The 11,317-nt window shown below is 52.4% G+C and overlaps 1 long non-coding RNA gene across 1 annotated transcript; it reads left to right on the top strand.

The window, feature by feature from the left end:
• Window positions 1-1,599: 1,599 nt before the first annotated feature.
• LOC121031332 (uncharacterized) lies at window positions 1,600-3,130 on the top strand. The gene is made up of 2 exons (XR_005790686.1): window positions 1,600-2,069; window positions 2,583-3,130. It is a non-coding gene; the product is annotated as an uncharacterized LOC121031332 (long non-coding RNA).
• The last annotated feature ends 8,187 nt before the right edge of the window (window positions 3,131-11,317 follow it).

Here is an 11,317-nt window from a genome sequence, read left to right as displayed (position 1 = left end):
AGGCTGAAGGAGGGCCTGGTTTTAAGGGCCACGCCTTCGGGGCTCTCGGGTTACCCACCCGGCCTCTCCTAACGAGCAGATGGGCATCTGGGGTACGCGTGTGCACCGGCCATATTGGACCACTTTTCTCTGCCACCCCTCCCCCAGGCTCAGGGCAATCAGAGGCCCGGATGCCAAGCCTGGTTTGGAGGGATTTTCTCCAGCAGGCCCCGTCCGCCCCTGCCCACCCCCCTCCTCCCAGTGCTGGCAGCTGCAAGGGGACCTCTAGACCTGCTAAGTGATGGGACGGTAGGGGGCAGGGGGGCCCGCTCCGAAGTGCCTCTGGAAACAATTTCTCCTGCCCTGCTTTGGGGGTCTGTGAAATTTTCTCTCCTGTCTCCCTGTTGCCTGTCTCGGCCTCTGTCTCCGGGGTCCTGCTTTCCCTCTTGGCCTGGCCTGCTCTCCGTGCACGTGCGCGCGCGTGAGTGGAAGTCGGAGTGTGCTCTGCGTGAACGCCTCTCTCCCCGACTTCCATCCCTCTCTCCTCTGCTCCTCGTGTGGGAACAGCCCAGGTCTGCCGGGGATTCCAGCCAGTCGGGGTCCCCCGATTGCCCACCTTGGCCTCAGGGTCTGGAGGCTCCAGGAGGGGCTCAGACACGGTCCCCTCTGCTATAGGCATGACAGGTGGGCGCTAAAACCAGAATGCCGGGAGAGATGGGTCACAGGGCCCAGCAGCCTAAATCTTTCCTCGATCCGCCCTCCGTCACATTCTCACATTCTGCCCCGGTGTGCCCAGCTCCACCATGGGCTCCTCGGGGGCAGGGTCCGTGTTAGACTGCCCTGCGCGTGGCGGGACGACCTACCCCCAGCATGGCCGCTGTCGTGTGCTTGCTTGGACAGGAAGGCCGACAACTTCAGCGAATTGCATTGTTGCAAGAATCTGGCATCAGAGGGCCGAGGGCCATGTCACCGGACAGCCAGAGGGCACCCCCCGACTTTGGTATTGCGGACGTCTGAGCTCATGCCGGGGCTTGGACCGGATCATCCATCTGGGTGTGGATGGGGCACAGGGACTTGGCCGGATCAGGTTCCTTAAACCCCAAAAAAGGGGGTGGGTGGGTGCATTGAGCAGGACACCCCCACTTCACCCTCTCACAGAGGCTTGGGGCTGTCAAAGCTTGGAAGGGGTGGCTCGGGGGTAGGTGGAAATGCCCCAAAGCCAAGAGCTATGAGCTGTGGTCCCCCGGGACCCCATAAGCCTGGACAGGGAGCGGTTTAGCAGGACTTCAGAGGGCAGGGTCCCAGGGAAGAGCCCCAGATGGCCGGAGGAGACTGTCTGCCAACCCCGGAGGATGGGGCTCCGAACAGATCTCCTGCATCTGGGGAACTCAAGGGACACAGCACTGTTGACCCCAGGGGTGGGGATTCAGGTCACCCCTGCTGCGTCTGGAGCCCCCACACGGGCCTTCATTCAACAAACATCCCCTGCTACAGCGTCAGTCCCAGAGTGCCTACACGGGGAGTGTACTCTCTCAGGGCTGCTGGGACAGACGACCACAAACAGGGGTGGGGCTTGGAACAAAAGAATTGTATTCTCTCACAGTTCCGTGGCCCGGAAGGCTCAAACCCCGATGTCAGCAGGGGCCACACGCCCACCAGAAGCCCGCGGGGGAGAACCCTGCTCGTCTCTGGCTAACGCTGGCCGTCAGCATCCCCGGTGGTCAACCCTCCCGTCTCTGCCTCGGACTTCACGTGGCCTTCTCCTCTGTGTGTGTGTGTCTCCTCCCGTCTCCTAGAAAGACTTGTCATTGAATTCAGGGTCCACCTGAAAAGTTCAGGATGATCATCTCAAGATCCTTGATGACATCGACGAAAACCCCGTTTCTACATAAGGGATGTTGACAGGTTCTGGGCGTTAGGACGTGGACGGGTCTTCTCAGGGGTCACTGTTCAGCTCACTCCAGATAGCGTTAACAGAATCCTTTTCCAGAGCACTTCTGTGGCCCAGGGACTGTTCTCAGTGCTTTCCTCCACTGGCCCACCTCACCTTCATGCTTGTGGGGTGGGCACCAACATTACCCCGTTCGCAGGTGAGAGGGCCTCCAGTTTGTAGAGGTGAACTGAGGGGCACGATTTCCCAACCCGCCACAAAGTGCAAGTAGAAATCAGGGAGACCGTGAGCCCAGCTCCTCCCCACCGAGCCACCCTGGCTGAGGCTCTGGTGGGTCCTTGGAAGGGTGCAGAGACAAGCCCTCGTGACAGGCCTTCGGGCTGCCATCTCCCTGGGGACTGTTGACGTCTGCGTGTAGTCTAACCCGGTCCACACAACAGAGGAGCTCAGGCGAAGCAGTTGGTTAGAGGCTGAGTTTTCCTCCTGCTCACTCTTCTCTGGAAGGCTGAACTTGCCCAGGGGCATGGGGGTCAAGGTGGGTGCCCCTATAAGCCACAAAACAGCCCCATCCCACAACATTTCTCCTTATATGCCCAGAGTCACTGTCCGAGGGGCTTTGGCCCTTCACGGCGGCCACCTGAGCAGTGAGTGGTGATGTCAGGGCCCCTCCTCGCTGGGACCTCTGGCATCAAAGACCCCGTCTTCTCCACAGGGTGTCCTGCAGGGACAGAGCACCCGCCTCTGACCACGTAAGTGTACGAGCTCATGCCCAGTCCCAGCATACAGTGGGTACTCAATAGAAGCTTGGAGAATGAATGACGGATGAACCATTCAGCTGGGAAGGCCCTTCTCTGCTCTGGAACCCCCTCTGTCGGGCATGAGGAGTCCAGGCTTTGTCTATATGTTCTTCCTGACATCATACCTCGCATACCGTACCCCCCACCCAGAGGGGACAGATGGGAGACCCTGGCTGCCTCCTAGCCCGGCCCTCTGAGGGCAACGTACAAAAGACGGCCAGTTTTCGTATGTATCTGGAGACTCACAAACTCTCAATCAAGCCAAAACCAGCTGCGGAAGTAAACAGAAAAAGGATACGTTCAAAACAGTAGAATTGAAAATCCCACCCACAGCCGCAGTTTCGTGTGACTGCAAATCAGCAAAACACCGAAGGTGACCGAATTTAATTACTGTCGCTCATGTCTGGGTGTCTGTTGAGGCACCAATAACGTTTAGATGGGAAATAAAGACACAGGTAACTCACAAAGCTTTCTGTATTTTCCATAACATTGATCGTTTTTGCCTTCAGTTGACAAAAGTCACTAATTATCTTGTGATAGTAGTGATTTGTTGCACAAATTGGCTCTATTGGCAGAAATCGTCTAAAGGACAAGTCTTGAAAAGCTTTTGTAAAATCTGCTCAAACAATTTTGAACCGGGTGCTGTGATTTTAAGCTGCTTTGTAGCTGCCGCTTCTTCTCTCTGGGGACAGTCACATGTTTGCCTGGAGACTTCACAGGCCAGGGCTGGGTTTTAACCAGAGCTCCCGAGACCGGCTCCTTATCCTAGGGTCCAGCCTTGGGGGTCCTGTAGACTGCCTTCCGTGCTGCCTGCCCCTGTTGGGGATGATGAAGAAGCTGGTGACGTTCCTGGCGTGGTCCATCTGGGGGGCACGGGGGAAGGGGTGGAGGGACTTCCGTTTCATCGTGGGGACCCGCACAGCTCTGTGCTCATCCACAAAGAAGTCCCTTGGGCTCGCGGCATGTGGGTCAAAGGGTTGCATCCACCCGGCTGAGGGGAAGAGAAATACCGGTTCGCTCTTGGAAAGAGCCAAGAATGGGCTCAGGGGTCCCCTTCTGGAAGCCCTTGTGAATGGGAATCCACACTCTGGACGCCAAGCCCAGCTTCGTAGATCACCCCTGGCCTGTCCTTTAATACCCGTGTGATGCTGGGGGTGCAGAGCCCTTGGTGGCCCTGAGCGGCTGTCTCCTTGCTTGTAAAATGCAGATACTTCTAATACAGCAGCATAATAGTTTCATGCTAGTGTAATCCTACTGCTGGCATACTGTTGCCTCTCTGGTCTCCTCGACCTCTCTCAGAGGTGGTTAATATTTTTATTTATTTTTTAATGTTTATTTATTTTTGAGAGAGAGAGAGAGAGACATAGGGGAGGGGCAGAGAGAGAGGGAGACACAGAATCGGAAGCAGGCTCCAGGCTCCGAGCCGTCAGCACAAGAGCCCGACCTGGGGCTCGAACTCAAGAACCGGGAGATCGTGACCTGAGCCGAAGTCGGACGCTCAACCGACTGAGCCGCCCAGGCGCCCCAGAAGTGGTTAATTTTTAAGAGAAAAGACATCGCTGTGATACACGCTGCTCGGAATGCCAGTGTGGCTCTCCTGCCTGGCTTTGAGATGCCAGGCAGGTTGCCTAACTTCCCACAGTTCTTCAAGTTTCTCATCTCTCAAGTGGACGTAATGTCTACCTTGTCGGGCTGGGAAGAGAATTCCATGCAAATGACACATGCACTGGGCCTGGCATATACTTAGGGGTTTCATGCTTGGTGTGTGTGTGTGTGTGTGTGTGTGTGTGTGTGTGTAAACACACTTACATATAACGTATGATAACTACGCCCAGATGTGTGTTTGAGTAATGCTTTATTGGATCAGGAAAATAACCTTTCTTCTTCTTCTTTTTTTTTTAAATATAATTTATCGTCAAGTTGGCTAACATACAGTGTTATGTGTCCTCTTGGCTTCGGGCGTAGATTCCCGTGGTTCATCGCTTACGTACAACAACCCAGCGCTCATCCCAACTGTGCTGCTCAGTGCCCATCACCCGTTTCCCCTCTGCCCCGTCCCCCCATCAACCCTCAGTTTGTTCTCTGTATTTAAGAGTCTCTTATGATTTGCCTTCCTCCCTCTCTGTTTGTAACTATGTTTCCCCCTTCCCCTCCCCCACGGCCTTCTGTTAAGTTTCTCAAGTTCCACATACGAGTGAAAACAGATGATATCTGTTTTTCTCTGCCTGACTTATTTCACTCAGCATAATACCCTCCAGTTCCAGCCACGTTGTTGCAAATGGCAGGATTTGGTTCTTTCTCCTTGCCAAGTAGTATTCCGTGGTATGTATAAACCATATCTTCTTTATCCATTCATCAGTTGACAGACATTTGGGCTCTCTCCATAATTTGGCTATTTTTTTTAATGTTTATTTATCTTTGAGAGACAGAGAGAGAGAGCATGAGCAGGGAAGGGGCAGAGAGAAAAAGAGACACACATACACAGAATCTGAAGCAGGCTCCAGGCTCTGAGCTGTCAGCGCAGAACCCACTGCGGGACTTGAACTCATGAGCTGTGAGACCACGACCTGAGCTCAAGTCAGACACTTAACCGATGGAGCCACCCAGGCGCCGCTAATCTGGCTATTGTCGATAGCACTGCTATAAACATTGGGGTACATGTGCCCCTAAGAACCAGCACTCCTGTATCCTTTGGATAAATCCCTAGTAGTGCTATTTCTGGGTCGTAGGGTAGGTCTATCTTTAATTTCTTGAGGAACCTCCACACTGTTTTCCAGAGCGGCTGCACCAGCTTGCATTCCCACCAACAGTGCAAAAGGGCTCCTCTTTCTCCGCATCCTCGCCAACATCTGTTGTTGCCTGAGTTGTTAATGTTAGCCCTTCTGACAGGTGTGAGGTGGTATCTCATTGTGGTTTTGATTTGTATTTCGCTGATGATGAGTGATGCGGAGCATCTTTTCATGTGTCTTTTGGCCATCTGGATGTCTTCGGAAAAGTGTCTATTCACGTCTTCTGCCCGTTTCTTCACTGGATTATTTGTTTTTTGGGTGTTGAGTTTGATCAGTTCTTTATAGATTTTGGATACTAATCCTTTATCTGATATGTCATTTGCAAACATCTCCTCCCATTCTGTCGGTTGCCTTTTAGTTTTGTGGATGGTTTCTGTTGCCATGCAGAAGCTGATCTTGATGAGGTCCCAATAGTTCATTTTTGCTTTTATTTCCCTTGCCTTTAGAGATGTGTCGAGTAAGAAGTTGCTGCGGCCAAGGTCAAAGAGGTGGCTGCCTGTGTTCTCCTCTAGGGTTTCGATGGTTTCTTGCCTCACATTTAGGTCCTTCATCCATTTTGAGTTTATATTTGTGAATGGTGTAAGCCAAGTGGTCCAGGTTCATTCTTCCGCATGTTGCTGTCCAGTTCTCCCAGCGCCATTTGTGAAAGAGACTGTCTTTTTTCCATTGGATATTCCTTCCTGCTTTGTCAAAGATTAGTTGGCCATACATTTGTGGGTCCAGTTCTGGGTCTCCATTCTATTCTATTGAGCTGTGTGTCTGCTTTTATGCCAATACTAGACTGTCTTGATGATTACAGATTTAACCTTTCTTCTTTAAAAAAAAAAAAAATACGCCTTGGGGCCCCTAAGTGGCTCAGTTGATTAAGCGTTCAACTGTAGATTTCAGCTCAGGTCATGATCTTGTGGTTTGTGAGTTCAAGCACCACGTTGGGCTCTGTGCTGGCAGTGTAGAGCCTGCTTGGGATTCTCTCTCTCTCTCTCTCTCTCTCTCTCTCTCTCCCCCCCCTTCTTCTGCTCTCTCTCTCTTTCAAAGTAAATAAAAATTAAAAAAAAATCTGTCTTATCTGTAAAATGGGAATTTTAATCTCAGTCTTGTCTGCCTCCTCCAGGTGAGAAATCAAACGAGATCCTGGGAGGCACGATCCCTCGAGACCCACAAAGCCCTGTACAGATATGAGGCGCTCTGGATTAACTTGCTGAATGAAGGGGTGTGATTGAGGAATGAGGCATACAATTCTCTTGGCTCTTTTGCAGAACATTAAGGACCTTCCTGCCCTGAGATTCTTCCTGCTCTAAGCCACTTGCCCAAGGTCAAGGAGCTAGTAAATGGTGGAGTCAGGAATTGAACCCAGAGCCTGGGGGTGGGGGGGGTGGAGTCAGGAGGAGATGAGAGGAACACCCAAGCAAACATCTGCTCCCGAGGCAATGATCCTGCTCCCCCACGTTCACCCCTGGGTCCTGGAGGCGCCACAGATCTCAAGTCAGCTGAGTCTTCTCCAGCTGCTTCCTGTGGGTTGGGAGGGGGCCCCCTTGATCTTTGAGGGGGTCCCTTTTGTCCCCTCCATCCCAACCCTCCTGCTTCCCGCTCACACACAGAGATTGGGTCTCATCCGACAGCTCGGAGCACTTCCTCCAGGTGACCCCTTTCAAATCCTGGTTCCACCATCTCCTGGAGTGTGACCCGGGGTGACTCACTTAGCCTGTCTGAGCCCCATTGCTCATCCCTGGTCTTGGACTAGCAGACCCTCCTGAGGAGAGCAGGTGCAGGAAGCAACCTGGCAACCCAGGCTGGGCTCAGGCTCTGCTTCTGTGTGGGAGCGAGAAACCTTGGTCAAGTCACTTTACCCCTTGGGGCCTCTGTCTGCTCTCTGCAGGGTGGAATTAAGAATCTCCTCGTCACAGCGCTATAGGAATTCGACATGATTTTGCACCATACCGACCCAGCCCAGGACCTGGCACAGGGAGGACCCCCAGAAGACTTGAGGCCTCCCTTCCTGCCAGACACTGTGCCCAGCACAGGAGCACAGATGCCCGAGTCTTAGTTCCTGCCTGCGGGGAGCTTGGGCTATAAAGTGCAGGGAGCTGAACTTTGTAGTGTTGTTTTTGTTTTTTAATTGTAATAACCAGTTCTCCAGGAAAGCAGATAGAACGTTCCACTTTAATGCAGCACGAACAGAAACAATATATACTCAGCAGAAAGCGTATTTAATGACACTGTTGCAACTCAAATGCCTTGTCCTTCCTGAGCTGCTTTGGTGGCAGGGATGGTTTATAAAGGTAGCCCGCCCACTGAGTGCGGAGACAGGGTTTACATGGGTTAAGATGTGTGAGCCAGGCTTAATTCTCCCCCAGATTTATTATTCCTTTACTTTTCCTGTGCTCATCCACTGCCTGGACATAAACACCCACACAGTCCCTTTTTATTGATTTCTTGGGGTCTTCAGTTATTCTTCTTGATGTGCATTCAAGGGAAGATACAGCAGGGGTCTGGCATGACATTCGTCGCATTCATTCGTCCATTCGTTCCGTTTCGAAGAATAAGTCACAGTCCTGCCCTCAGGGATTCTTCTGTTGCAAATTTTTGTCGTGGAAGAATTCAAACAAATACAAAAGGTCGAGAGAACGACATAAGGAAACTCACATACCTGTAGCAGCTTCAATTACGAGGCCTATGAAGCCAGTATCATTTTTTCCTCACCCCCCAATCCCTTTTCTCCCTTGGATTGTTTCGAAGCAAATCCTATCCATCATTTCGTTTCACTTGTGAGATTAAAAAAAAAAAAAAATCACAGCCACAGCAGTGTATCACACCTTTAAAAAAAAGGTGCTTACTTCCTTCACATCAAGCCATTGTTTCCCCTAACTGGTTCCTCAATATTTTCTTCTTCTTCTTTTTTTTTTTTTTACAGTTGATGTGTTTGAATTCAGATCTCACACAGCCTTTAGTTAACGTGTCTCCAAGCCTCCTCTGTGTCTGGGGAGGTGAAACTCACATAACATGAAATTAACCATTGTAAAGCCTACACTTCAGCCTCAGGTCCATCCACAATGCTGTGCATCCACCTTTGCCATCTGGTTGCAAACTATTTCAAGCACCCCCAACAGAGACCCCATACCTGTTAAGAGTGCTCCTCCTCTCCCCTGTCCCCAGCTCCCCAGCACCTGGCAACCACTCATCTGCTCTCCGTATCTATGCACTTGCTTAGGCTGGACGTTTTGTACAAATGCAATTACCTAATTCGTGACCTTCTGTGTCTGGTGTCTTTCACTTAGCATAATGTTTCCAAGGTTCCTCCGTGCTTTGGCACCCCACGTATGCCATTCCTCTTTGGGGCTGGGTCCTGTTCCAGAGTGTCACCTCTATTTCACGGTCCCTCCCTTCCATGAGTAATTGATCACTCAGTCCTATCAGTGATATTTCCAAAGTGTGTCTGACAATGTCCCTTTTCCTCCGTCACACACCCATCTCCTGCTCGGTCTACTGCCGCCTTTCACCTCACTTCTTTCTATCGCCTCCTCGCCGTGGAGGCAGAGAGCAGTGTAGAATTGTGCAAAGGAAGTATTTGCTCCAAGGAAGGGAGTGTATTGAAGCCAGAGGTCTCAGCGCCGATCACATCTCTGGCTCCCACATTTCCCCAGAGCTTCACACACAGATCGTGGAGGTTCGGGGAGCACTAGCCAGCCTCCCTGGGTCACTCCGCACTCCAGAACTCAGTAGGGCTTAGGGACGAGGCCAGTCGTGAGCGGTTTTAGCTTTGGGACCCACGAGTCTGTGCAGTTACTCCTAAAACAGCTGGCTGGGTCCTTGTCTTGGAACACATGGGTGTGAACAGGCGGCTGTAATACACTCTGGGCGAGGAGAGTGTGTGCTGTGGGTCACGGCTGGGTGCGGCGTACCTGCTTTGCAAGTCCCAGGACATTTTGCTTTGCAAATTGCAATTGCAACGGCATTGCTTACTGGGGTTGACAACTCTGTCCGGAAGAAGCGTGCTCTGGGTGGCTGGGGGATTGATGGCCACCAGGAAGGGCCTATTGGAACCCACCGTGGTCCACCGGGTCCTCCCTCCAGAGAACAAGCGACTCTTTTATTTTTAATTAATTAATCCTTTGAAAGAGAGAGTGAGCCAGCAGGGGAGAGGAGCAGAGGGAGAGAGAGAGAGAATCCTAAGCAGGCTCCACGCGCAGCCCCACCCGGAGCTCGATACCACACCCCTGGGTCATGACCTGAGCCGAAATCAAGAGTCGGATGCTCAACCCACTGAGCCACCAGGCGCCCCGAGGACGAGGGACTCTCGGTGCCCATGGCTGTAGCTGCTGCAGTGCCCTCCTCGGCCAGCTCAACCGCAGCCGCGTGCATCTCCCTGGGGGCTGTGGAACTTCCCACACCTGGGTGTCAGAGTGGGCTTCTGGTGGGCAGTGGGGTGGCCGGGGAAGCCAGCCTGTGACCTGCGGGGGGTAGGGGAAGTGGCAGTAAGAGTCAGAGTGGTGGCAATAGCAGTCACTGATGGTCTCGTAGAGTAGATGCCCCCCCATCAGTTAGGTGCAGAGGTGGCGACAGTTAGAGACGTCGGGTAACGTGGCCCAGGCTGTGTGACTCTGAAGCGTCAATCCAAGAGTTGAGCTGACTCTGAAGTCAGCCTGGATAGCTGCGTGGTGGGAGGGAAGGTCTGAGAAGCTTGAGAGAGGAGAACAAGATGTGTGGAATCTGTAGGCCTCCTCCCTCCACTCCCCCCCATTTCCTCATCCTCCCCCTCCCCCATTTCCCCCCCCTCCTCCCCCCTCCCCCACATTTCTCCACCCATAGATCTGTATAAAATGTTGGGCAAGCGTAAGCCTTTCACCAGTAGACAGATCCTCCCACGTGCACGACTTCGCTGGACCATCGCCTCTTCAAACTCCAAGCACCATCTCGTTTCCAGACACCCCTTCTTTCCCTATCAGCCTCCCTGTCATTACTTCCTGTTCCTGCAGCCTGGAGGACAACAATCCTATCATACCAACGACTCTGGGTCATTATTTTCACATGGAATCACTTTGCCCGTGGTTCCCCCATCCCTGCAGGCAGGGCAGACTTTGACTCTGGTAGGATCCCGCAGTCCACCCTCTTTGGTCTGTGTCTGGACTCCCGAGGTTCCCGGCAACCATGCACTTGCACAGGTCAGTGACATGGGACCCAAGCCACCCTAATCACACCTACCAGAACCTGGAGATTCCCTGATGTCTCCTTGTCTCCCCCTCCCCAGACCTCTGGTTCATTTGCTTCCCCAAGATGGATTCAGTAGGGAACATTCCTCTCTGCGGCACAGGGGAAAGTAGGAGCCGTTTGAGGGGCGCTCCCTCACCTTTCCGCCAAGGTGCTTCGAGTCATGCTTTTGCCCTCTGTGTCTTCTCCCTAGAATGGCGTGCCACCCGTGGGGCCCAGGGCTCCCCCTCCTGTGCTTGGTGTCCCATCCAGCCCCCATTTCACCACCCACGACTAACTTCTATTTTCTGTCTTCAAACTCGCATTCGGAATTTTATTATTAAAACATGCTCAAGGAGCACCTGAGTGGCTCAGTTGACTGGACGTCCAACTCTCGATTTCGGCTCAGGTCATGATCCCAGGATCCCAGGATCATGGGATCGAGCCCTGCCTTGAGCTCCACGCTGACCATGGAGTCCTGCGTAAGTCTCTCTCCCTTTCTCCCTCTGCCCCTCGCCCCTGCATTTGCTCTAATTAAAAAAACAAAAAAAAAACAAAAAAAACTTTTAAAAAGGAAAAATAAGCATGCTCAAGACTCTCATTATTTAAAAAAATGGAAAGACAATCCTCACGTTTTCTAAATGACTCTCAAGGTCCCCTCTTCCCTGCCTTTCGAT

The sequence above is a fragment of the Herpailurus yagouaroundi genome, unplaced genomic scaffold, assembly GCF_014898765.1.
Source record: "Herpailurus yagouaroundi ecotype Mexico unplaced genomic scaffold, PumYag 141, whole genome shotgun sequence".
NCBI classification, from domain to species: domain Eukaryota; kingdom Metazoa; phylum Chordata; class Mammalia; order Carnivora; family Felidae; genus Herpailurus; species Herpailurus yagouaroundi.
The sequence above is the reverse complement of the archived record's forward strand: the minus strand, read 5'-3'. Positions and strand labels throughout refer to the sequence as shown.